Here is a 20,500-nt window from a genome sequence, read left to right on the forward strand (position 1 = left end):
CCTCAACCTTTGACCCACCGCACCAATTCCTCCAACGCCAACTTGCTTCAAACCATCAGATCCATCCTCTTTCTCACCAACCTGATCGGTCAAGAATAACTCTGCGGATTCAAACAAGAACCAGTGCTGCATGATGGGATGGTCATCCCGCGGGGAGCGTTTATTAAGCCTAAGGAATCCTGACTGCCAAATGTCAATGTCTCGGGGTCAGGTGCAATGATCCCCAGTATGCCCGAGCCTGAACATCAGGTTCCCAGCAGAAGTTGACATGACATTGACTGTTCCTCTCTTACACCATCTCTCCAACTCTGGAGGCACTTTCCCTCCTCATCGTCCTCCCCAGACCTCACACCCCATTTGCCTCCCAGTCAATCACCAGCGTTCTTTCCAGCTCGTCGATAACAGCCAACGTGGAGCTTGGTGGGGGGGGTAACACACTAATGACGCAGTCCTCTCCCTCTCTACTGCCATGCAGTTCCCAAAGGTAAATGGCAGTCGAGCTGACACACACTGGTCCCACCCTTATGTGGGACAGTATAAGGCAGTGCCCCTCCCCCGCTCCAGAGGTGCGTCACAATGTCTCTGAGCAAGTTGACGAGAAAGTCTACCTTAACGGGTCTGACCTTTGCTGCCCTTTCTGTCTGGCTTGTCCCCATGATGCATTCTGGGAATCAGTAAGGTGGACAGTCCCTACCCCGTTCTGTTGGGTGTTGGGCCACGCTGTTTGGGATAGGAACTCCTTGGGGCCCTCTCTCTTTCGTTCCTCCCTGTGATCCCACCCGAGAGTGTCTGAGATCCTCCTTCGCTCTCATCCTGAACGATTCTTCCCTGAGCATTCCTAGCTCCTTCCCGAAGCTCAGGAGCCAACGATCCAGCTCCGAGCTTTGGCGGACATTATTCCAGTCAACCAAGGTGTGCGCCACCGGTGTCTGTCATCCCCTCCTACCTCGGGAAGGGGACGCTGAAAGGTTTTTCTTGGACTGTGTGGTCGAAGGGATGACGCAGGATCTCCAAGGTTTTGGGGGAAGTGGCCAATCCATCTGCTGAGGTGGGCCAGCTGGTGAGAGCCATTGACCAACCAGAGGCCGGTGTCCCCAATAGCTCAGCGGCATCTGGATGAGTTACTTTAGGAAAGGACTCATTTCGTCAGAAGCAGCTCAGGGAAGGGTCACCGGGGTGGTCCCCAGTGCAGAGGGATTGCCTCACCAGTGAAGGATAAACGAGTTGGGAGTCTGCTCACCGGAGCTTAGAAGGATGTGAGGTGATCTCCCGTTGAGGGGCTTGACAGGGTCAATGCTGAGAGGGTGTCTCCCCCCTCACAGGAGGGTCTGGGACCAGACAGGGCACGGAATAAAAGGCGGCACCAATTTCAGACTGAGATGAGGAGGAATTTCTTCTCTTGGAGTGCTGGGAGTCTTTGAAACACCTTGCCTCAGAGAACGGGGGGTGGGGAGGGGGGTGGAGGGCAGAATCCTTGTGAATGTTTAAGGCCGAGACAGTGAGATCAGTCGAGGCCAGAAGGGCGGGAAAGTGAGGACTGGCGGAGCAGGCCTAGAGGGGCCGAATGGCCCACTCCCGCTCTTTAAGGTCAGCCGGTGAGGTAGAGTTGACGGCCCACAGTGGGAAGAGCGTCCAGGATCGCGAGAGGACCGACTGATTGGTTTGTGCAGGGTGGGGGATGGTGGAGGAGGAAGGGGGTTTGTCTGTTCTGGGGACTGTGGGAAGGGGAGGGTGGGACAGTCTCATTCCACCAGTCGCTGAGGAAGGCAAACAGCACGTAGCAAGAGCATTCGAGTGCAGGACTGGGGATGTCGCAGTATGGGGGGGTGGGAGAGAAATGCAGAAAATAGGGGTGGGGGTAGGCCATTCGGCCTCCCCGCCTCGTGTCTGCTCCGCCATCTTGAGACTGAGACGAGGAGGAATTTCTTCTCTCAGAGAGTGCTGTGGGTCAGGCGGGGGGCAAAGCCCTTGTGTAGATCGATTCTTGATCATCCAACCCTTCCCGTGCTTTCTCCCCCTCAACCCACCCTCTTTGATCCCTCAGACCCCTTCCTGAAGACGTTCAATGTTTCGGCCTCAATAGCTCTCCGAGGCAGGGGAATCCCAGCAGCTCTCTGGGTGGACTACGTCGGTACAGTTATTACCCCACCCTCGTTAGGCTGTGACCTCTCCTACCCTCCCGTTGTGGACTCCCCCCACCCCCCCTCCAGCCCTGAAGGGTTGGGTGGGAGGGGATGGAGAGAGGGGGCAGGGGGGGGGACCGACCGTCAAGACCCTTTCTCTAGCCGAGTCAAGGGGGCAATAATTTCCAAGCCAATGTTTGAGCCGGAGCAGTGGAGTTGGCACCAAAAGCCTCAGAGGCGCTCGAATCTGCGGCGAATGGACACGCGAGGCCATTCTGCCCTCATCCTGGTAGTGTCTATGCACACGCACTCCTAGTCACAGCCTCCACGGGCCTTCCGACCTCCAGGAGCAACTCGGAAAGGGAACCCTTCACAAACACGGTGGTCATCCTATGGGCACCGACACCTCCTCCACCCCCCCCCCCCCCCATCATCCAAACCCGCATCCTTTGAAAACACTCCCTTGCCCCTCTGAAACAGAATTCCCGACCACCCTGGATTGTTCAGGACAATCCTTAACAATTGTTCCACACTAAGGCACGGTCACAGAGCTGAAAGACAAAACAAAGACCATGTTTTCATGTAACAACGTTGGCCTGAATGCAGCAAAGGGACTTCTTGTCCTGCAATGGTGGTCTCAACATCATTTTTTTTGCCAGAACTTTTATGTCAATTCCAGGCCAGAACATCTCTAGCTCACCCTGGGTCCCCTGAGAGACCCCTTCTCTAACCCCTTCCAAAACCCTTCCATATGGCGGGCGATACAATGGCTTAAACACCCGCACTGATAGATTCAAGCACAGCTTCTTCCCCCGCTGTATTTAGACTTCTCTCAAATATTAAATCTAACGCTGATCCCGCTCTCCCCTGCACTGCACCCCCTCGCTCTGTCACCCTTTGGACAGAGGGACGGCGGTTATCCAAACAACACCGGCGGGGGTGTATTTTGGACGTTCGGGACAATCGAACGCTGGATGACCCAGTTCAGCCGTGCGCCAGGAGCTTGCCAATCCAGCTGGATCATCCGAAATTCAGATAAGCAAGTGCCGGCTCATCGAGGTGCCTCTGCACGTCAAACAAAACCTTTCACTGTACTCGGGCACGACGAATCAAGTCAAACTTGAGAGGGACCCTGAGAGGGGATGACGCCCAAAAGGGATCTCACAAGATGACAGCACTGGTTCCAGTTTGTCCTCCGGGAGTTGGAGGGTGGGGGAGGAATTGACTTAATCGGAAGAGTTTACAGGAAGGAAGCAAATTAGGAGTCAGACACAAAAATGGAGTTAGTACTTAATTTCCCACAGTTTTGGTATGCGTGTTAGTAATTGGTGTTTAGTTTGTTTGGCCAAAGGATGGCAATGCACTCTCAAGTTAACCAGAGACCGCTCCGGCCATGCAAGGACCAGTCTCACACAAGCCTTTCTCAGGGCCAGACTTCAGTCAATCAACAATTTAAATGACCATGCAAAGAGCCACATGCTTAAAACAATAAAAATTAAAGAGGAATACAGAGAAAGGAAACGAGAGCTCCATTTTTCAAGGTGTATTTTGATAAAGCAGCTCTGGGGAAACGGCCATGTTTTCCTTGCGCTCCCCTCCCCCCGAATCTCTGTAGGAGTAGCCTTTGTTCCGCGTGCCGCGCGGTGTCTCACGTGAACCGTGGCAAAATAATTCGGCCTGTGCCCGGGTGAAAAGTTTTAGCGCTTCCCACCCCGCAGCCGCCACGCAAAGAGAGGGCGTCCAAACTTGCAAACTGTAGAAAGCATCACACAGAGGGCGATAGAGCTAGGTTAGGCCAGAGACCCAGGTCGTGCCCCGGGGTTCGAACCCCCGCCGTTAACAGGCAGTGGATTTTGACTGCAATAAAAATCTGGGATTAGAAGTATGATAATGAGCATGAAAAACCCTAATGTCCCTTGAGGGAAGGAAACTACCGTCCTTACCTGCTCTGGGCCTACACGTGATTCCAGACCCACAGTGAGATGGATCATCATAAAAATGTCTACAGTGTGGAAGCAAGCCATTTGGCCCATCGAGTCCACACTGACCCTCCGAAGAGCATCCCATCCTCTCGAGGCTGAGTCTCAGAACCCCCCCCCCCCCCAGGGTGAAAGCAGGCCATTCAAAAGAGCAACTCACCCCCTAATCCTGTCCCTGGAAGCCTGCATTCCCCATGGCTGATCCACCTAGCCTGCACACTACAGGACAATTTCCCATGGCCGTTCCACCCTCACCCCCACCGCTTTGGATTGTGGGAGGGCACCCCACGCAGACACAGGGAGAACGTGTAAATGTCACACCGATCGTGGCCCAAGGGTGGGATCGGATCTGGGTCCCTAACGTTGGGAGGTAGCAGTGCTAACCACTGTCTCACCCTTAACTGGTTAACTCTTAACTGCCCTCTGGACAAATAAAAATGGGCAATAAATGCTGGGCCTAGCCAGAGACATTATTGAATAGATAAAACATGTGTGTGTGAGAGAGTGTGTCTGTGAGAGAGTGTATGTGTGTGTGAGAGAGAGTGTGTGTGTGTGTGTGGATGTGAGACAGAGAGTGTGTGTGTGTGAGAGGCAGAGAGAGAGGGTGTGTGGGAGTGAGTGTGTGTGTGTGTGAGAAAGAGAGCGTGTGTGTGTCTGTGCCTGTATGTGTGAGTGTGTATGTGTCTGCGCATCTTTCTGTGTGTGTATGTGAGAGAGAGTGAGTGTGTGTGTCTGTGCCTGTGTGTGTGAGTGAATGTGTGTCTGTGCCTCTGTGTGTGTGTGTGTGTGTGTCAGTGCCTGTGTGTCTGTGCCTGTGTGTCTGTGTGTGTGTCTGTGCCTGTGTGTGTGTGTCTGTGCCTGTCTGTGTGTGTCTGTGCCTGTCTGTGTCTGTGCCTGTCTGTGTGTGTCTGTGCCTGTGTGTGTGTCTGTGTGTTGTTGAGCAACGTTCTCAAATTTCACATCCCCAGCAGTCCACCCCTTTACGTTCAAAATGATTGGTGCCTAAAAGGACATCGACCTTAGACTGCCACATCTGGTTTTCAGTGGGGAGAAGGTGCCTTTTATGTGGCTTCAGCTGTAATTAAATAAAACCCTGGAAGAAGTGAAGCAGACAGAGCCGGTGTGCCGTCTCCAGGGAGTCTCGGAGACAAAAATGAACTTTCCGAACTGTGCAGCTGACTGCCTTTCCCCAGAGAATGGACAGGAACAAACTCCATCCATCACTTGACGGGAGTATTGACAATAGGCACGTCAGCCTCAGCCTGTCTCTATGGTAAGGCTGCACCAAGGAAGGCCCAGCATAGAGCTGTTGGAAACAAATCCAATCCCAGTAGGCCATTCAGCCCCTGTTGGGAGGCAGCTGATGCTCCTCATATCCTGCCGGGAGAGGCGCTACTCGAGTGGCGAAAGGGCTTTCTTCCCTCACAGGATGCCTACAGTGCGGAAGCAGGCAATTCGGCCCATCGAGTCCGCACCGACCCGCTGAACAAATTCCCCCCCAGACCCATGTCTCCACCCTATCCCCATAACCCTACATTTCCCATGTCCAACCTGCACACCCTTGAACACGACGGGGCAATTTCCCACTCTAAGATATTTGAACTGTGGGATGAAACTGGAATAGATGTGGGGAGAACGCGCAAACTGCACACAGACAGTCGCCCGAGGGTGGGATCGAACCGGGGTCCCTGTGAGGCAGCACTGAGCCACCATGCCACCCACAGTTTCACTGGATGGGCACACAACACTCGGTTAAGCGTTACGGCACAGAACGAGGCCATTGAGCCCATCGCTGCTGCGCCAACCCCCTCAAATGAGCCAGCGCCAACCTTCCCACCTATTCTGCCACACCCTTGTGTTCCCCCCTTCCAGCCAAAATGCCCCCCAACACATTTCCGGGGTTCCACACTCCAACCAGGATCTTGGTAAAGTTAGAGAGACGGCTGGGTGGAGTTTTAACCGCACTTTGAGAAGGAGAGATTTTTGTGGTAACCTCACCCAGAAATCGAACCCACACTCTTGATGCCACCCTGCGTTACAGCCACTTGAGCTAACCACAACCACACCCTAAACTACAATCTTCCACTCCCATCACCGTTGCTAGTCTTGCACATCATTTCGGGGAGAGAGGGCGAAGGAAGGGAAGTCACCCATTGGCTTGTGAGGTTGGGGGGGACCTCATCCTGGGTGAAGAACAGCAATCTTAGTTTGTTCAGTACATCGCATCAGTTGTCTGACACTATGATCTTCTGCTATAAATTCTGCGTCCTACGGTCTACCTCCCTGATGAAGGAGCGGTTCTCCGAAAGCTAATGCTTCCAAACAAACCCGTTGGACTAGAACCTGGCGTTGTGTGATTTATAACTGGGTGAAGATGGCCAACAATCAGCAATCAGTTTAACGGGATCGTATATCCCAAAGAAAGGGCAGGTCTGATTACTGCAAATCCATTTATCTGCGTAAAGTGATCTATAAGGAACTCTCATTGGACGAATACTGTTCACTGGAGATCAAGGGATGTTTAGTTCCAACACTAAAGGAGAGTGGGTCTGTTTTTTTTTCCTTTATACTGTGTTATTATTGAACAATGATTCATTGTTATAATTAGTCCTGGTGGTTTTTCATTGAGGTGGTTAGCACTGCTGCCTCACAGCACCAGGGACCCGGGTTCGATCCCACCCTCGGGTGACTGTGTGGAGTTTGTACATTCTCCCCGTATCTGTGTGGGTTTCCTCTGGGTGCACCGGTTTCCTCCTAAAATCCAAAGATGTGCAGGTTAGGGTGGGATTGGCCGTGCGAAATTGTCCCATAGTGCCCAGGGATGTGCAGGTTAGGGTGGGATTGGCCGTGCTAAATTGTCCCATAGTGCCCAGGGATGTGCAGGTTAGGGTGGGATTGGCCGTGCTAAATTGTCCCATAGTGCCCAGGGATGTGCAGGTTAGGGTGGATTGGCCGTGCTAAATTGTCCCATAGTGCCCAGGGATGTGCAGGTTAGGGTGGATTGGCCGTGCTAAATTGTCCCATAGTGCCCAGGGATGTGCAGGTTAGGGTGGGATTGGCCGTGCTAAATTGTCCCATAGTGCCCAGGGATGTGCAGGTTAGGGTGGGATTGGCCGTGCTAAATTGTCCCATAGTGCCCAGGGATGTGCAGGTTAGGGTGGATTGGCCATGCTAAATTGTCCCATAGTGCCCAGGGATGTGCAGGTTAGGGTGGATTGACCGTGCTAAATTGTCTCATAGTGTCCCAGGGATGTGCAGGTTAGGGTGGGATTGGCCGTGCTAAATTGTCCCATAGTGCCCAGGGATGTGCAGGTTAGGGTGGATTGGCCGTGCTAAATTGTCCCATAGTGTCCCAGGGATGTGCAGGTTAGGGTGGATTGGCCACAGGAAAAGCCAGACTACAGGAGCAGAGTAGGTTGCTCTTTGGAGGGTCGGTGCAGACCTGATGGGCCAAATGACCTCTCTCTGTGCCGTCGGGATTCTGTGAAAACCAGAAATTGTGGGGAAAACTCATCGACGTCTACAGAGTGAAGGCCGAGTCAACATTTCAGATCGAGTGACCCTTCCAACCATCCGTTGTTGACTGAGCTCTCAGTCCCCTGACCCTGCTACCTCGGAATGAGGCACGCGTTTTTTCCCATTTTATTTTGCAACAACCCTACCCTGAGGCAGGGAGAGGAGAGGAAGGCGTGGGGGGTGAGCAGTTGAGATTAGTGCTCCGAGACAGTCTCTGAACCTTACTTCGACGTCTGGAGTTTCCGCGGCTTTAGCTGTGGTTCCTTCCGTGAAAACATTAGCTCTGTCGTCTGTTACAAAGAGCTTTTTTATGAGGCCTCAAGGGGGTCAGGAAAATTAATTTTGATTGAATATGTCTGGTTTGTAAACTGGCAACTTTGCCCCGGGGAGGAGGGAATGGAAAATCTATCAATTCCCTGACCTTCGACCCAACCTCGTGCCCACCTGACGCCTTGGCGCTGTTTTCGGTCGGTGAGCCATGCCGTGTCAAGTGCAGCCCGCGCTGCGCACAGGAAGATCCCACAGCCAGTGGCCTGCTCCAGGACCTGCCGGCTGAGGCCAGGAGACGTGCACAGCATGAACCTGCTATTGGCAATTGAGGGGGGGTGGGCGGAGGGAGGCCGGGGGGGGGGCTAGTTTTGGGGGAAAGGGTTCCATCAACAGAGGCGAGGGGGTAGGCCGTTCTGACCATCACCTCGACCACCCACCAGGTCAGGAGTAGGCCTTTCGGCCCATTGGCTTCCCTCTGCTGTGTGGCGGCACCCATCGGATCGCGCTCGGCTTTCTCCAACTACACCCCCCCCACTCCAACGAATCCCACCCACCCCCAACTTCCTGATCACCCTCACCTCCCCCAAAACGCCGCTGAGGAACAAGAATGAACCGCTCAGACTGCCCTGCCACTCCATGAGTTGGTGACGGATCTGATTTTGACCTCAACTCTTACGTTTCCATGTATCCCGCCATCCCCCAACACCCCCCACACCCCCCAACCCCACCTTCCATCCCCTCTGAAACCTTTCAATATACCCAAATCTATCTATCTCCAGGTGGGAAAGATTGGTGAGGCCACTTACAGAACACTGTGTACAGTTATGGTCACCCTGCTACAGAGGGAAGGATGTTGTGAAACCTAAAAGGGAGCAGAAAAGATTTACCAGGATGTTGCCAGGATTGGAGGGTTTGAGCTACAGGGAGAGGCTGAACAGGCTGGGGCTGTTTTCCCTGGAGGGTCGGAGGCTGAGGATGTGCAGGTTATGGTGGATTAGCCGTGCTAAATTGTCCCATGGTGCCCAGGGATGTGCAGGTTAAGGTGGATTGGCCGTGCTAAATTGTCCCACAGTGCCCAGGGATGTGCAGGTTAGGGTGGATTGGCCGTGCTAAATTGTCCCATAGTGCCCAGGGATGTGCAGGTTAGGGTGGATTGGCCGTGCTAAATTGTCCCATAGTGCCCAGGGATGTGCAGGTTAGGGTGGATTGGCCGTGCTAAATTGTCCCATAGTGCCCAGGGATGTGCAGGTTAGGGTGGATTGGCCGTGCTAAATTGTCCCATAGTGCCCAGGGATGTGCAGGTTAGGGTGGATTGGCCGTGCTAAATTGTCCCATAGTGCCCAGGGATGTGCAGGTTAGGGTGGATTGGCCGTGCTAAATTGTCCCATAGTGCCCAGGGATGTGCAGGTTAGGTTGGATTGGCCGTGCTAAATTGTCCCATAGTACCCACAGATGTGCAGGTTAGGGTGGATTGGCCGCGCTAAATTGTCCCATAGTGCCCAGGGATGTACAGGTTAGGGTGGATTGGCCGTGCTAAATTGTCTCATATTGCCCAGGGATGTGCAGGTTAGGGTGGATTGGCCAGGCTAAATTGTCCCATAGTGTCCAGGGATGTACAGGTTAGGGTGGATTGGTCGTGCTAAATTGCTCCATGGTGTTCAGGCTCAGTGGATTAACAATGGTAAATGGTGGGCTATAAGCATAGGGATGGGTTCTGGGTCTGGGTGGAACGGTTTAGAGTGGGTCAGTGCAGACCACGTTGGCCGAATTGCCTCTTTAGTGCGCTGCAGCGATTCTCTGATTCAATGATTTTTAAGGGAAAGCGAGTCTCAGGGAATGGTGTGCACGAGACACCCATCGATTGGTGTAAAAGCCCACCCTGGGATCACTCACCTCCCCCTTTAGCAACAGGAACTCTGCTGCTCTTACTGAGGTCTGAGCCTCCACGTGACTCCAGACCCCCATGGCCTTGTAAAGGGGGTGGAGCTGGAAAACCACTTTGCCGCTCTACAAACCTCCAGCTTTCCCCCACGGAAACGATTGCAACCAGAAAGTGGTTTCCCGGGGTTTGCAGGAAGTGGGATTTAATGCTTTTCTAACAACGTAGCCTCGTCAGTAATTACAGAGAGCGAGACCGCGTTCAGCAGCATTGAGTTTTCCAGCTGCTTGTTTCTCTGTCGGTATTTCAGCGCTGTCTGTGCCAACACTTGACCTTCACAGATTTTCTGTCACGGCTCCTGTTTGTTTTTTGAGCTCAAGTCATTTTCGTCTGATATTCTTTCAGCTTGACGTCATGGAGATCAAAAGGAAGGAAACCCCCAGACTTTGCCAAGTTAACTGACTCTGATGGTCTTGAATACTGACAGGAACTCTGATCATAGAATTCCCGACTGTGTGGATACAGGCCATTCGGTCCAACAAGGCCACACAGACTTTCTGAAGAGTAACCCACCCAGACCCATTCCCCCTACCCTATATTTACCCCTGATGAATGCATCTAAACTACACATTCCTGAACAATCTGGGGCAATTTAGCATGGCCAATCCACCCCAACCTGCACATCCCTGGGCACTATGGGGCAATTTAGCACGGCCAATCCACCCTAACCTGCACATCCCGGGACACAATGGGACAATTTAGCATGGCCAATCCACCCTAACCTGCACATCCCGGGACACAATGGGACAATTTAGCACGGCCAATCCACCCTAACCTGCACATCCCGGGACACTATGGGACAATTTAGCACGGCCAATCCACCCTAACCTGCACATCCCTGGACACTATGGGACAATTTAGCACGGCCAATCCACCCTAACCTGCACATCTTTGGACACTATGGGACAATTTAGCACGGCCAATCCACCCTAACCTGCACATCCCTGTGCACTATGGGGCAATTTAGCCCGGCCAATCCACCCTAACCTGCACATCCCTGGGCACTATGGGACAATTTAGCACGGCCAATCCACCCTAACCTGCACATCCCTGGACTCTATGGGACAATTTAGCACGGCCAATCCACCCTAACCTGCACATCCCTGGGCACTATGGGACAATTTAGTACGGCCAATCCACCCTAACCTGCCATTCCCTGGGCACTATGGGACAATTTAGCACGGCCAATCCACCCTAACCTGCACATCCCTGGGCACTATGGGACAATTTAGCACGGCCAATCCACCCTAACCTGCACATCTTTGGACTGTATGAAGGAACCGGAGCACCCAGAGGAAACCCCACGCAGACACGGGGAGAATGGCAAACTCCACATGGTCAGTTGCCTGAGTTTGGAACTGAACCCAGGTCCATGGTGCTGTGAGGCAGCAGCGCTAACCACTGAGCCACTGTGCCACCCTGATACAGTGACTGAAGTCCAGATTGTAAGGTGATGTTCGGAACAACTGCTTCATTCTGCCTTGCATCTGGTGGCGATAGAGCCCCGGTGTGATCTCAAAGGGTAGCGTGCTGGTGGATGTTACTCTAGAATTTCCTTTCTTGCCCATCCTTAATTGCCCCCAGAGGGGATGGAGATCTTGGCACCCGTGCTTCATGCTGTTTGGCAGCAGTTCCATCACACCGAGGGAGTGGCCAATAGATTTCCAAGTCGGGATGGGGAGGGGCTCAGAGGGGAACTTGCAGGGGGGTGGTGTTCCCATGTATCTGCTGCCCTTCTCTTCTAGATGGTGGTGGGTCTGGAATGTGCTGCCTGAGGAGCCTCAGTGAATCTCTGCAGTGCATCTTGTAGATGGTACACACTGCTACCCCTGTCCTTCTGGATGGAAGTGGTTGTGGGTTCTGGAAGGTGCTCTCAGAGGTGCCTCGGTGAATTTCTGCAGCGCATCTTCTGGATGTGACCTTTGTCCTTCAAGATGGTGGAGGCCGTGGGAATGTGTGGGGTGTCGTGTTCTTGTGTATCTGCTACCCTCGAGTTTCTAGATAGAAGAGGGTGGGTTTGGGAGGTGCTGTCTCAGGAGCTTCAGTGAGTTAGAACGTAGAACATAGAACAATACAGCACAGAACAGGCCCTTTGACCCTCGATGTTGTGCCAACCTGTGAACTATTCTCAGCTCGTTCCCCTACACTATCCCATCATTATCCATGTGCTTATCTAAGGATTGTTTAAATCTCCCTAATGTGGCTGAGTTGACTCCATTAGCAGGTAGGACATTCCACCCCCTTACCACTCTCTGCATAAAGAACCTGCCTCTGACATCTGTCTTAAATCGATCACCCCTCAATTTGTAGTTATGCCCCCTTGTACACGCTGACATCATCTTCCTAGGAAAAAGACTCTCACTGTCTACCCTATCTAATCCTCTGATCATCTTGTATGTCTCTATTCAATCCCCTCTTTGCCGCCTTCTTTCCAATGAGAACAGACCCAAGTCCCTCAGCCTTTCCTCATAAGACCTTCCCTCCAGACCAAGCAACATCCTGGTAAATCTTCTCTGCACTATTTCCAATGCTTCCACATCCTTCCCGAAATATGGTGACCAGAACTGTACACAATATTCCAAGTGCGGCCGCACCAGCACAGTTGCAGCATGACATCCCGGCTCTGGAACTCAATCCCTCTACCAATAAAACCTAACACACTGTATGCCTTCTTAACAGCACTATCCTCCTGGGTGGCAACTTTCAGGGATCTGTGTATATGGGCTCCAAGATCCTTCTGCACATCCACACTACCAAGAATCTTTCCATTGACCCAGTACTCTGCCTTCCTGTTATTCTTCCCAAAGTGCATCACCTCACATGTAGCTGTATTGAACTCCATTTGCCACCTCTCAGCCCAATTCTTCCAAACTGTCCACCACTCCACCAACTTCAATGTCATCTGCAAGGGTACTAACCCATCCACCTATGCCTGTGTCCAACTCATTTATAAAAATGACAAACTGCAGTAGTCCCAAAACAGACCCTTGTGGAGGAGTTGCTGCAGTGCGTCTCGTAGATGGTACACACTGCTGCTACTGAGCATCGAGGGGTGGAGGGACGGGGTGTTTGTGAGTGTGGTGCCAGTCGAGAGGGGTCTGCCTTGTTCCTGGATGGTGTCGAGCTTCTTGAGTGTTGTTGGAGCTGCCCCCATCCAGGGGCAAGTGGGGAGTATTCCCTCACCCTCCTGACTTGTACCTTATCGATGGTGTACAGGCTTTTGGGGTGAATCAGGAAATGAGTTACTGGCTGCTGTATTCCTAGCCTCTGACCTGCTCTTGTATTCCCTGTGGTGAGTCCAGTTGAATTTCACATCAATGGTAACCCCCAGGATTATGATGGTGGGGAATTGAATAATAGTGGGCGGCACGGTGGCACAGTGGTTAGCACTGCTGCCTCGCAGCGCCGGAGACCCGGGTTCAATTCCCGCCTCAGGCAACTGACTGTGTGGAGTTTGCACGTTCTCCCCGTGTCTGCGTGGGTTTTCTCCGGGTGCTCCGGTTTCCTCCCACACTCCAAAGATGTGCAGGTCAGGTGAATTGGCCATGCTAAATTGCCCGTAGTGTTAGGTAAGGGGTAGATGTAGATGTAGGGGTATGGGTGGGTTACGCTTCGGCGGGGCGGTGCGGACTTGTTGGGCCGGAGGGCCTGTTTCCACACTGTAAGTAATCTAATCTAATCTAATACCATCGAAGGTCCTATTCCCAAGAGATTGGGACTGCTGGGGGACACATGTTCGACCGAAGGACATTTGTGTCAAGTTAAGCTGTGTTCAATTGTCCATTTGTGAGAAGGAGATGTCCCACACATCTTAATTGCTCAGACTTTTGAGTGTAGGAGTTGGGACGTCATGTTGGGGTTGTACAGGACATTGGTGAGGCCTCGTCTGGAGTACTGTGTCCAGTTCTGGCCGCCCTGTTATTTACTTGAGCCGGAAATGATTCAGAAGAGATTTACCAGGATTTTGCCAGGTGTGAAGGGTTTAGGTTATAAGGAGAGGCTGGATAGACCGGGACTATTTTCACTGGAGTGCAGGAGGTTGAGGGGTGACCTTATAGAGGACTGGTTGGGCCGAAGGGTGCGTTCCCGCGCTGTACGACTCTGTAAAGGGTGAGGGACTGCAGGGCTCTGAGATGCAGAGGGATCTGGGCGTCAGAGTGCAGGAATCGGAAAAGGTCAGTATGCAGGTACGACAACAGGAAAGGCAGGAGAAGGTTCTGTTTTATTGTGAGGGGAGCTGAACGCAAGGCTTCAGTTATACCTGAGCGGAGCATCCCGGTGCCAATTATCAGACATTCTGTCGGCATTTTGCCAAGGTAGGCCCAGATGAGGAATCAGTATGGTGGGGCACGGTCACGGGATAAAAGGCAGGCCATGTGTGATGGAACTGGGGCGGGGCGGGGTGGGAGGTGGGGGAGACTCTTTCACTTGGAGGCTTTGGGTATCCAGGATTCTCTAACCCTGAGGAGGATGGGATACCCCAAGGTTCGACGCATTCAGGGCCAGGACAGGCAGATCTCTGATCGCCCCCCAAGAGACGGTGGTAAACGGAGAATCAGAGAGACGTTGGCGCACATGTCCACTGGTCCCTGAAGGTGCCTGGACTGCCTCATAAAGAGGCTTACAGTAGCCTCACCTTCGTTAGCCAAGAGTGTAAGAGGAGGGAGGTGATGCTGGGACAGTGGAAAACACCACAACTAGGGGACCGTGTGCAGTTCCCGAATCCACACTATCGGAGGGATGGGGTAGCGCTGGGAGAGGAGGCAGAGGGAGATTTCCCAGGATGTTACCCGGGACTGGAGAGTTTCAGCGATGGAGAGAGATTGGAGAGACTGGGGTGGCTTTCCTTAGAGCAGAGGAGACTGAGGGGGGGAATGTGACTGAGATGGATAAAATCATGGGGGGGGCTTAGATAGACAGGAAGGAACGTTACCCCCTTGGTGGTTGGATCAGTGACCGGGGGGGATCGGTTGAAGGGAAGGGGCAGGAGGTTTCGAGGGGGATGTGAGGGGAAGCGTTTCCACCCAGAGGGTGGTGGGAGTCTGGAACGCGATGCCTGTGAGGGGTGGGAGAGGCAGAAACCCCCCCCATCGCATTGAAGAAGGATTTAGACGGGCACTCGGGATGCCAAGGTTATGGGCCAAGTGCTGGGGGAATAGGGTTAGAACAGGGAGGTGGGTTGGCACAGACTCGATGGGCCGAAGGGCCTTTCTCTATGCTGTATGACTCAATGACTGGTGCAGACCCAGTGGGCATAACAGTCTTTTTCTGTGGGGAGTGTTGCTGGACAAAGAGACCTTGGAGTGCAGGTTCATAGCTCCTTAAAGGTGGAGTCACAGGGAGATAGGATAGTGAAGAAGGTGTTTGGTATGCTTTCCTTTATTGGTCAGAGTATTGAGTACAGGAGTTGGGAGGTCACGTTGTGGCTGTACAGGACATTGGTTAGGCCACTGTTGGAATATTGTGTGCAATTCTGGTCTCCCTGCTACAGGAAGGATGTTGTGAAACTTGAAAAGATTTGAAAGATTTACAAGGATGTTGCCAGGGTTGGAGGGTTTGAGCTATAGGGAGAGGCTGAACAGGCTGGGGCTGTTTTCCCTGGAGCGTCGGAGGCTGAGGGGTGACCTTATAGAGGTTTATAAAATCATGAGGAACATGGATAGGGTAAATAGGCAAAGTCCTTTCCCTGGGGTGGGGGAGTCCAGAACTAGAAGGGCATAGGTTTAGGGTGAGGGGGGAAGGTTTAAAAGAGACTGAAGGGGCAACTTTTTCACACAGAGAGTGGTACGTGTATGGAATAAGCTGCCAGACGATGTGGTGGAGGCTGGTACAATTGCAACATTTAAGAGGCATTTGGATGGGTATATGAATAGGAAGGGTTTGGAGGGATATGGGCCGGGTGCTGGCAGGTGGGACTAGATTGGGTTGGGATATCTGGTCAGCATGGATGGGTTGGACCGAAGGGTCAGTTTCCGTGCTGTACATCTCTCTCACTCTATGACTGCGCTTTATGACTCTATGACTCTTTGACTGTGCTTTATACCTCAATGAATCTGGGATGGTGCAGACTCAGTGGGCTGAAGAGCCTTTCTCTGTGTTGTAGATCTCGACAACTGCAAAGCTAAATCAAGGCACAACATTAGCCATATTCATTCTGAGTGGTGGGGCAGAGTTCCATATGCCTAAAGATCTATTCCTGTTCCTGTCTTGATGTTCTCTGGTTTCCCCAGGAACAGAAAGCCTTGTCTCTGTTTGTCAGTGCCATTCAGCCCCTCTACCCCACTTCTGTAATCCCTCAGATGGATAACAGGGCTATGTAAATTTCAATGACCTCACCAAACTGGGCAACTTGCCTTCATTGCTCAGTCCTTTGAGTGCAGGAGTTGGGACGTCATGTTGACGTTGTACAGGACATTGGTGAGGCCTCGTCTGGATCATTGTGTCCCATTCTGGTCGCCCTGTTACAGGAAGGATGTTATTAAACTGGAGAGGGGTCAGAAGTGATTTACCAAGATATTATCGGTTATGGAGAGTCTGGGTTATAAGGAGAGGCTGGATAGGCCGGGACTTTTTTTCACTGGAGTGTTGGAGGCTGAGAGCTGACCTTATCGAGGTTTATAAAATCATGAAGGGCACAATGTGGAAATGGGCCCTTCGGCCTAACAAGTCCACATTGACCCTCCGAGGACCAACCCACCCACACCCATTCCTATACCCTACTTTTACCCAACTAATCCACCCCAACCTGCACATCCCTGGGCACTATGGGACAATTTAGCACGGCCAATCCACCCTAACCTGCACGTCCCTGGGCACTATGGGACAATTTAGCACGGCCAATCCACCCTAACCTACACATCCCTGGACACTATGAGACAATTTATCACGGCCAATCCACCCTAACCTGCACATCCCTGGGCACTATGGGACAATTTAGCACGGCCAATCCACCCTAACCTGCACATCCCTGGGCACTATGGGACAATTTAGCACGGCCAATCCACCCTAACCTGCACATCCCTGGGCACTATGGGACAATTTAGCACGGCCAATCCACCCTAACCTGCACATCCCTGGGCACTATGGGACAATTTAGCACGGCCAATCCACCCTGACCTGCACATCCCCGGACACTATGGGACAATTTAGCACGGCCAATCCACCCTAACCTGCACATCCCTGGGCACTATGGGACAATTTAGCACGGCCAATCCATCCTGACCTGCACATCCCTGGGCACTATGGGACAATTTAGCACGGCCAATCCACCCTGACCTGCACATCCCTGGGACACTATGGGGCAATTTAGCACGGCCAATCCACCCCAACCTGCACATCCCTGGGCACTATGGGTAATTCAGCATGGGAGGATACTGCAGAGGGTGAAAGCAGGGTCAGAGAGGTCAGCAAGACTTGGGAAATGATGTCAGAACTGCGGATGCTGGAGATCTGAAACAGGAACAGAGAGCACTGGAGAAACTCAGCATGGGGAGAGAAAGCAGAGTTCACATTTTGAGTCCGACTTTTCCTCATCAGAACAGAAATGGTGTCGGCGTGAGGTACTCAGGACAGGTTGGGTCAATCTGACCAACCCACAGTCATCCGTCAATTAAAATCTCTTCTGGACCTCGCTGCAAAGTAAAGGGGCTGTCCCTTTCGATCAGAGTTGGAGGATGGGGGTTCCATACTCTCCTAGTCAGAATGTTGAGAGTCTGCTGGACTCACACCCCAATCAGCACATGCTGGGGTTAGGGTCTTTGTAAAGCTGATGTCGGTAGGTTTGTGACTAATGAAAGACATCAGGGGGCGGGAGGGTGGGGGAAGGGGTCAAAAAGGCGTAGTCATCAGAACAGTAACAGCCTTGCTCAAAGGTGGAGTGGACCTGAGGGGCCAAATGGCCTACTCTGACTCTTCAATTGTTTGTCATTATGCTCTCTGCTCTGGAGGGTAGAATTCCAGCATTCTCCCTCAGTCCTGTGCCATTCATAGAAACAGTCAGACTTCCAAGATGCGGGGTGTGGGTCTATTTGTAAAACCAATCCCTCCATGATGATTCATTAGCTTTTGGAGATTGTATTTTGTCCTCTTTCTTTTTAATGAAGAGAGACCGAGACAGCACTGGAGAGCTGTCAGTTCCAAGCCAATAACGCTTGTGATGCCTTGGGAACGCTTTTTGTAAGGTTGAAACAATAGAAGCAGCCTGGACGGGTGGAGTCAGGCTCCCACAGAACCAGGATTTTTAGTTCAGGTTTCAGTAGCAGTAGGGGCTTTTGAAGGTGCCACTGTCTCTCCCTGCCACAGAAAAATGCTTGAGATATCTCTCTCTCTTCCTCACCCCCCTCTCACCCCTCTCTTCCCACCAGAATGGTCTCTTGATGTCCTTTCCTCCTGGATTGGTGTAAACTTGTAACATGCCCTTTACATGTTAAATCAACCAACCCATGGAGTTGATTGATCCCTTGTCAATGCTGGGACGGACTTGTCAAACACGGAAGCTTCTGGAAAAATGAGGCTTCCTACAGCGCCTGTGGTCTTCAGAGACAATCTATTTTACTGAATTTGCCTTTGCCAAAGGTGCATCAAAGGATGCCACCATATTGGAATAGTTGCTGTTTGGTGGTTAAATAACTTAATATTCTGTTAGGTATTCCAACTGAGTTAAAGTTAGACCAATTCCCCTTTCTTCGGTTTGTCATTTAACTGGAGGGGAAGAATAAAGCGTGTTTTGCTGAAAGCTGATTCGCGTAACCTATCAAATTACACCTGGAACACAGCACCTTCCACTCGCCGCTAAAGAAGATAAAAGCTAGGATCTCGGCTATCTCCCTGATATATTTGAAGGGGGTTTGGTCAGGTCCATAAAACCTCCAAGTACATCTCCCCATCACGAAGTGTCTCAAAATTATTCGAGGATGCTCCTGGGTCTCTCGACATGAAAAGGTGATCAAGAGGAAGGATATTGGTCTGGAGTTTGACACAGACATTAAGGTCAAGTCTCTATGACGGTAAGTTTCTCAGCTTAAGTGGGGACTGGAACGTACAGAGGCCTTTGCATTTCTCCACGTGATCAGACTGATCACACGATCAGACATTTCTGACTGAAACAGCCATTGTCCGACTGACGCAACACGTGGAGCGTTGGGATTCTGATCAGTTTGTTTCACGAGCTCGAAGAGAGCCTGCCTTACAGGGATCGCCGTTGGCCCTCTGTACGCCATGTTGCGCCTCTGCCCAACAGCCAATCTGCTCTATAACTTGCGACGCGCTTCAGAGTGTGAAGTTAACCAACCCGCGGAGCGCATCGATCCCTTGCTGATCCAAACGTAGAAGCCGAGTCCTCCCGGGAAATGAGGCTTCCCCGCAAGTCTTTGGCATTCGGTGTCCAGTGAGTGTTAGTGATACAGAACTGGTGCTGGTGCCCTGACCTGGTATGTAGCTTACCCCGCGCCGTTTAAAATTTGGGGGCCCGTTCACAACAGCCCCCCGCAAATGAGGCTGAGGCCATGGGTGCCCTATCAAGCGTCAAACGGCGTGACTCCTAACCCCTTCAAAAATGGAAGCTCTGCTCAGGCTAACAAAGATGGCATGCATGATGTCATTCCAGTGACAGAGAAAGACAGAGGAGAAAGAAAGGGGGGGGGGGGAGAGAGAGAGAGAGAGGGTCACATACACACAAAACATAATGGCAGTGAGACAGAAACATGGCGTCCCGGGCACAGCAAAGGTGCTTGGCCAAAATTCCCAGCATGCCATGCAGGATGGACAGCAGCGGTGGTGATGGGGGATCCACTTGGGTCAGAGGGCGCGAGAGAGGGGCGGGTAGGGGAGAGGCGTGGGCGGGGTGGGGGTATGGGAGCAAACGGACGAGCAGAGATCTCCCAAACTCCTCCTCTGCCCGCTCCACTGCCCGACCCCTCGTCGTCCCACTACCACGCTCCTCCCCACCTCACCACCTCCGAGCCCATCTGGGTCAGAGATTTGCGAGAGTGAGAGTGAGAGAGAGAGACAGACACGTGGAGAGGACGGGATAAGCAATGGATTGATCACGAGAGAGAGAAAGACAGGGAGAGGGGGGGAGAGAGAGAGAGAGAGGAGGGAGAGGCAGAAAGAGAGAGAGAGAAGGAGGGAGGGAGAGAGAGAGACAGACAGAAAGAGAGGGGGAGAGAGAGAGGGGGAGAGAGAGAGAGGGTGAGTGAGAAATTAAGAGAGGGGGGAGAGAAAAAGAGAGAGATGGAGATACAGAAAGAGGGAGAGAGAAAGAGAGAGAGAGGGAGGGGGAGCACAGAGAGAGAGGGAGGGAGGGAGAGAGAGTGGGAGACAGAGAGAGAGACAGAAAGAGAGAGAGAGAAAGAGACAGAGAGAGAGAAAGAGAGAGATGGAGAGAGAGAGAAGGGGAGGGGTGGAGAGAGAAAGAGAGAGATGGAGAGACAGAAAGAGGGAGAGAGAAAGAGAGAGAGGGAGAGAGAAAGTCAGAGAGGGAGAGAGGGCGGTGGGGGGAGAGAGAGAGAGAGAAAGGGCATTTTCCCCTTCCTCTCCGGCTGAAAGCAAACAGAAAACAAGATGGCGGGCAAGGAATGGAAACCTACCAGCGATGACCAGGATGGAAGGACAGCGGAAGAGGACAAATAAAAGGAGAATGCAGCGAGGGAGCCAAAATAAAGATTTACCAACCC

The 20,500-nt window shown here is 52.3% G+C and overlaps 1 protein-coding gene across 7 annotated transcripts in view; it reads right to left on the reverse strand.

The window, feature by feature from the left end:
- Window positions 1–20,500, reverse strand: part of LOC140457032 (neurexin-2-like) — a 1,330,437-nt gene that overhangs the window by 1,228,152 nt on the left and 81,785 nt on the right. The gene's annotated exons all lie outside the window — the stretch shown is intronic.

Source organism: Chiloscyllium punctatum, chromosome 31 (assembly GCF_047496795.1).
Source record: "Chiloscyllium punctatum isolate Juve2018m chromosome 31, sChiPun1.3, whole genome shotgun sequence".
Lineage (NCBI taxonomy): Eukaryota > Metazoa > Chordata > Chondrichthyes > Orectolobiformes > Hemiscylliidae > Chiloscyllium > Chiloscyllium punctatum.